Source organism: Otolemur garnettii, unplaced genomic scaffold (assembly GCF_000181295.1).
Source record: "Otolemur garnettii isolate 467f Iridium unplaced genomic scaffold, OtoGar3 scaffold00091, whole genome shotgun sequence".
NCBI lineage: Eukaryota > Metazoa > Chordata > Mammalia > Primates > Galagidae > Otolemur > Otolemur garnettii.
The window spans coordinates 4,609,913-4,615,461 of NW_003852486.1; the positions used below are offsets into that span (position 1 = coordinate 4,609,913).

Consider the following 5,549-nt stretch of genomic DNA (forward strand, 5'->3'; position numbering starts at 1 on the left):
TAGGCTCGCGCCGCTGGAGGTACGCGTGAGGGCCTGTGCCCGAGCCGCCTGACAGGGGCCGAGGGGAGAGGGGGCCGCAAGAGAAGGCATCCCCGAGCGCGAGCTGACGGGCTGGCTTACTCCCGGGAGCGGGCGGCGGAAGGTGGAGGTTGGTGGGAGAAGCCAGCGCCGAGCCCAGAAGCACACGCAAGCGGGCAGCGCGCTCCGCGGCCAGGTCGGGCGGGAGGGGGGCGCCAAGAGGGAGTAAGCGAAGAGGGAGGAGTGGGAGGTGGGGGCACGAGGCGCCCTTCGCTCCCTCCCTCCAAAGGAGCCGCCGCCGCCGCCGCCGCTCTGCCGCCGCTCCCGCCGCCATTTTGGGTTCGCTTTGCGGAGGGGGAGACGATCCCCGTCTCGGTTGCGGGACCCGCCTCCCCTCAGCGCCCTCCTTTAGCCCTACGCCTTTCCCTTCTCCTCTCTCGCATTTCCGCCAGTCCGCTTACCCGCTGGACGCCTCCTGACAGGCGGGAGGGATCCGCTGTGGATCAAGGGAGGCGGAGGAGCCTGGCGGCCACCCTCTCTCCCCTACTTCCCTGCGCTCTCGTCGCTCCCTGCTCGCCTTCCGACACGGTGAGTGGGACGCTGTGGGCAGGCCTGAGGCCTAAACACTCCCAGCGCGCCCGTGCTCACTTCCCGGGAGCTGCTGTCATCTCCCGGACCTGGACCTCCGGGAGAGCGGCGGTAAGGATGGGGGAGGGGAACTAGGAACGGGGATCCAGAGCTTACCGGGAAGTCCCTCCGGGCGGGGTGAAGGGGCGTCCCTGACAGGCCGACTCTCGGCTTGGGGGAGGGGGCTGGGAAGTCGGCGAGTGGAGGCGGAGCCCGCGGCGGCCCTGACAGGCTAGTTTGTGTGGGCATGGTTGGAGCCCACCCCACGGTCCGGTCTGTGTATTTAAGGGATGAGAGTGGCAAGGGAACTGTTTACCTGCTTGACCAGGCCTGTGGTGTCCCCTGACACATTGACTGTATGTAGGAACGACAGAATGACTTCTGTATTACAAGTTTAATAAACGGAACTGGTTAGTTTGTACGTGGAAAAAGACATGTTTTTGGTCTAGAAGACAGATGGTTTGTTGGTGTGAGGCGTCTGTGTTTGTGTGTGTATGCAAGGATGGAAAGTGTTCAGAAGAGTTTGCTTGTATTTGTATACATGTAATGGAGTTCCCCTTCTAAGTCAGCGTATTTTTTAAAATAAATGTTTGGATGCTCCTTGCAGGTTGCTATTTTAGGGATTGGAAGTACCTAGTTATTTGCGGGCAAAGAGCATTAATGGCAGTATGGTATATAGCATATATGTGTGGGGTTTGGCAGGGGAGAAACTTGGCATGGCCCATTGTGGTCTTAAGAAGAGTTTGTGCCTTTGAATAGAAATGTGACGGTCCAGGACATCTTTAACGGAGTAATTGCTACAAGGCTACAAAGAATGGGTGCTCTTTTCCATTGAAGTGGGTTTATATACACTTTATAATAAAATAATAATACTCTTTCAGTATTTTTCGTGCTATTAAAAATCTCTGTGAAAATGGTAGGATATTTTCTCCCATTTTACAAAATAGGAAATTGAGGCATTATAGAGATAACTTTTTCAAGGTCACATGTTAAATTGAAAACAAAGTTGGCACTATAACAAATATTTTGACTAATACAGTAGTATATTGACCATCTTATGGTGCATCAGAAGGCTTTGGTGGCAAATCTTAGTATTTTGGAAAGATAGGGGCACATATTACTGATTGGATAATATTTGGAAGAGACCAATTGTGTCAGACTATATAGGGAACATAGACTGTCCTTGGTCAGTGTGACCTATAAAATAGATACCCATAACTGTATTATGTTGTGTTACGGAGGAAGCAGCACCTTTCTGACACTTGGAGAGGAAGGGAATGCTTTCACAGCTTAACCTCCTCACAGGTGCTAATGGCATAATTTTAAATCTACTGGAGGAGGGATCCTTTTCCATTCATTCAACAAAGTTATTGTCTGCCATTCAATAAATGGTCCCTGCTTTGAGAATAATCAGAATGTCCTTCTAAATATCCTGGGTGTATATGAGCAAATTGTTTGGATAGTAACGTGTGGTAAGTTGAATGAGGCGGGTAAGTCAATGTGGAATTAAAACCAGAAAACCTTTCATTAAAAAATTTTTCAAGTCTTTCAGAGAATTTATTATGGAAGCATACAACAGTATTTAAAAATTTAACAGAGTGGCTAGTCTTTTTTTTTTTTATTTTAGGGGAGGCATTTATGAGTAAACTGTTTTTGGGATCTGGGAGTTGTTGATATATGTATCTATGGATAGGAACTTCTTGGCTGGGCTAACGGAATTCTTAGAAAGACTAATTTTATAGTAAAGATCCCCTGTATGAATATGAAGGAAGAATGCACAAGTTAAGCCAGCTTAAGTGTATTCCTCTGGAAAATGTTTCTTGAAGATGCTAGATTAGTGGGTTTTCACAGTTTGGGGGGATCACTTACCCTTCTGAGATTCTGATGAAAGACACTGGGTCCTCATGGTTAGAAAATGAATCTAAACTCCATCATATGATTTATGCCTACAATTTCAAGAACTTAAACAGTAATGAAATAGAATCCACGTATATTAGGTTTCACTTGAAAGCTTTTTTTTTTTTTTTTTTTTAGCAAGTTTTGTTTATGGGGTCAAGATGTTGATATGAGTTTAAGGTTAAAGATTCTATGGTAATATTTGAGCGTTTTGACAGGAGAGCTTTAGGATCAGGTTTTTCATTTATTCTTTTTATTCTTCCCAAACTTCTTTCTGTAGTGAGTTAGGAGATAAAGGAATATAATGTAGCATGAGTATCTATGGCTTTATTCGTTTTTTAGGATCTTTTTATTCTCAAACCCTTGAGTTTTGCATTAGGACTGAAGGAGTTCAAAGTTTGTTTCTTGGAGTTTAGCTTAGTTGTAAATAACAATCACTAAGTTAATCCTGTGTAGGGGACACAGTGATGAACAATGGAGGAATCATATATGGCCTTTGTCTTTGAAGAGATTCTAATGTAGTTGAATCTATGAATTATATGATGGGGTGACTGTCAAAAGGACAAGGAGAGAAAGCATATTCCTAGAAGTTGAAATTTAATTAATTGACATGAGTTTTTGTCATTGTTTATTCTTAGGAATGAGTATAAAGTATTGACACTGTATGCAACTTTATAGTTAAAAAATGTGTTTTAGTAGCATCTGATGTTTTTGGATAAAGGAAATATTGGTTTGGAAAGGAGACAGACATTGTTTTTTTTGTTTTGGGATATATTTCTATAGTGGGTTTATATAAAAAGGTCTTAATGTCATTTTGGGGCTATCCATACATTTAACAAACTCTTGTAGGGTAAAAATCTGGTAGCTATTTGATAGGCTATTCATGACTCTAGTACTGTAAATTAATACTTACTGGGCCAGGCACGGTGGTTCACACTGTAAATCCTAGCACTCTGGGAGGCTGAGGCCAGTGGATTACTTGAGCTTAGGAGTTCCAGACCAGTCTGAGCAAGATGTAGCCCTTGTCTCTAAAAATAGCCAGGTGTTGAGGTGGGAGCCTGTAGTCCCAGCCACTCGGGAGGCTGAAGCAAGAGAATTACTTGAGCCCAAGAGCTTGAGGTTGCTATGAGCTGTGACATCACAGCACTGTGCAAAGGGTGACCAAAAAAAATAAAGAGTGAAACTCTTTATTACAAGAAAAAAAGGGCGGTGCCTATGGCTCAAAGGAGTAGGGCGCGGGCCTCATATGCCGGAGGTGGTGGGTTCAAACCCAGCCCTGGCCAAAAAAAAGATTACTGCATTTTTAACAGAGCAGTAAATTTAGAAAGGTGTTTTAACAGGACGGATTATAGGATTTAGTATGATAAAATAGAGAGATATTATGAAAAATGGTCTTATTGTCTTTCTATGTATTGGCATGGTCCCTGTATAAGAATGTTAACATAAATTTATGAAAAGTTTAGTATTTTCTCTAATTTTTAACAGGTAGTAGGTCCATAGTAGGTTTTTTTCATATTATATATGCCATGTATGTGTGTTTTAATGTGTATATATGTACACATATGTGTCATATACTTAACAATTAAAAAAATGCTTGTAGCAACTATAAAAAATGATTCAGAATCTTTGAGGATCAAGAAGGAAAAGGATTTTCATATCCTAGTCGTCTTTTTTTTTCATTATTAAGCATTTATTATGTGCCACACAATGATTTTAAGTGCACATTATTTTACAGGAAAACTGCTGTAATTCTTTTTTTTTTTTTTTTAATTAGTGGTTCAGGTTCATTGAGGGTACAAAGAATTAGGTTACAGTTTGCATTTGTTAAGTAAAGTCCCTCTGTAGTTGTGTCCCACCCCAAGAGGTGTGCCATACACTGTAACCCCCATCCACCTCACTCCTCCCCTCTTCCCACTCCCTTGTTCCTCCTCCCCCCACCTTCAATTGATTTGAATTTTTCTCTTATGTGGGAATGTATTAGACCATCTACTGGCTTCATATTAGAATTGAGTACATTGGATTCTTGCTTCTCCATTCTTGTGATACTTTAGTAAGAAGAATGTCATGTCCTATTCTTGAGTTGTTCTGAAATGCAATACAGAACATAGCTTCCCATTATCTTTCTAGGTACTATGTCTTTACAGTATTAGCAGTACTATTTGAAGCTTTATTCTAAGTCTTCCTCCATGCTTTAATAATGGAGAATTGGGCACCTTCTTTCCTACCCAAATGATCTGCCAGCACACAATGGAGAAATCTTACCATGTATGTAACACTGAGGAAGTGGTCTCCATTTAAAATAACTGTACTTTCAGGGTTCATTTCTGTAGTTTGTTAAATTAATTTCTTACTGCTATTTGAATCATGTACTTGGTATGGGTCTTTTAAAGGTAATATACAGCCTTACCATAATCTGCTATGTGATCTGCTTTGTGCTAGTTTTTCTAGCAGCATGAGATAATCTTAAATTTGACTGCCACAACAGAGAGAAATGCAACACAGTAGAACCTCCATGGCTGACCTCTCTACACTGACCACCTCCTTAAGTTGACCTAATGTTCATAGACTGGACATGCACCCCATGTACATATCAGTACAGTGGACCTAAGTTCCTTATGTTGAGGAACATTGCCCAATTTGTTACTGTCAGCTTGGGTGCTCAACTTACAGAGACTCTACTGTACTTTATTTTCCCTGTGTTAAGAGATGCTGCTAGTTTCTTTTATCATTTTCCTTAACATTAATTGTGGTAATGTTTTTTCCCTTATGTTCTTTTGTATAAAAAGTATTAGATTTTCTTGCTTATTATTTGTCATCTTAGTTAATAATTGTCTAGCTTATATTTCATATCCAACTTTTTCATATGTGAAGAATCTATGAAATTTTACTTTTAGTATTGTTTTTGTTTTTCATAGTTTTTAGTCATTCACCCTCAGATATATGCAAGTTGATGACAGGATGGTATACTTTTTTTTTCTTTTAATATTGCTCATTAAAGGCTGGGCGTG

At 41.6% G+C, this 5,549-nt stretch overlaps 2 protein-coding genes across 3 annotated transcripts in view; one reads left to right on the forward strand and one right to left on the reverse strand.

Moving 5' to 3' along the window:
- The window catches only part of DAP3 (death associated protein 3), a 37,786-nt gene extending 35,158 nt beyond the window's left edge, over nucleotides 1–2,628 (reverse strand). Inside the window, exon 1 of the mRNA XM_012808598.2 lies at nucleotides 480–2,628. The gene's annotated coding sequence lies outside the window, so the exon portion shown is untranslated. The remainder of the gene's footprint in view (nucleotides 1–479) is intronic.
- The window catches only part of ASH1L (ASH1 like histone lysine methyltransferase), a 217,777-nt gene that overhangs the window by 438 nt on the left and 211,790 nt on the right, over nucleotides 1–5,549 (forward strand). The window contains exon 1 of one of the 2 annotated variants that reach the window (XM_023516469.1): nucleotides 1–19. The exons of the other annotated variant lie outside the window; for it this stretch is intronic. The gene's annotated coding sequence lies outside the window, so the exon portion shown is untranslated. The remainder of the gene's footprint in view (nucleotides 20–5,549) is intronic. 2 annotated transcript variants of the gene reach the window in all.